This window comes from Montipora foliosa, chromosome 8 (genome assembly GCF_036669935.1).
Source record: "Montipora foliosa isolate CH-2021 chromosome 8, ASM3666993v2, whole genome shotgun sequence".
Lineage (NCBI taxonomy): Eukaryota > Metazoa > Cnidaria > Anthozoa > Scleractinia > Acroporidae > Montipora > Montipora foliosa.
The window spans coordinates 12,061,072-12,061,878 of record NC_090876.1 but is presented as its reverse complement, the minus strand read 5'-3'; positions in this window follow the sequence as shown (position 1 = coordinate 12,061,878).

The window sequence follows — 807 nt, the reverse complement described above, 5'->3', positions numbered from 1 at the left end:
ACAGTAATGACCGTGTACTTAATAATGCATTCAAATATAAGAAAAAAACTAAAATAGTAAGTCAACTGGCAGCTCCACTGACTAATCGGATATTGAGTAGACAGTATAGCCAGATCACAATGTGTGCAATGGTAACTTTTAAAAATGTCAACTCACTTCATCACTTGAAAATATTTCATACATCTCCACATTTCTGGTAAGGAAAGAAAAATATGTTTGGAATCTGTTCTAGGTGCAAACAAATGCAGATGGCTCAGAAAAACAAACAAATAAATGTGATTTATATGGACCAATTCTTACCGGTCATCCATGGCTGCACGTGAGATGGAGACAGGATGTGTTTTATTTCGTGAAGCCTGGGGCGAGTTGATACGAACAAAATGGCGGAAAATGAACACAAATAGGATCAAATAGGAGAATTGAGCCGTCTTTTTCGAAGCACTCCGGTCCACAGCGAACGAACTGGCAATATGTGATTAAGATACCTTGCGTCCGGGCCTGAGCCTTGGTCTGTTAAATTTGCGGAGCGTAATGGCTGAGATCTCGCCGACATGAGTGGTCTATCCAGACAATTGGCAAGTCAAATTTATTTTAAATTTATTTTTATTTCTATGTTGTTTTTGGGGGGGTCCGTGGGGGGCTCCGTCGAGGTAGTCCGTGGACCGGTCCGTATAGTAGTCCGTGGACCCGCTCCGTATGGGGGTCCATGGACCGGGGGTCAGTGGTTTGGGGTCACCCGTATCAAACGTTATTATTTACTTACTGTACATGACACGGCCTGTTTGCACAATTTGGAGTCAAGATTGC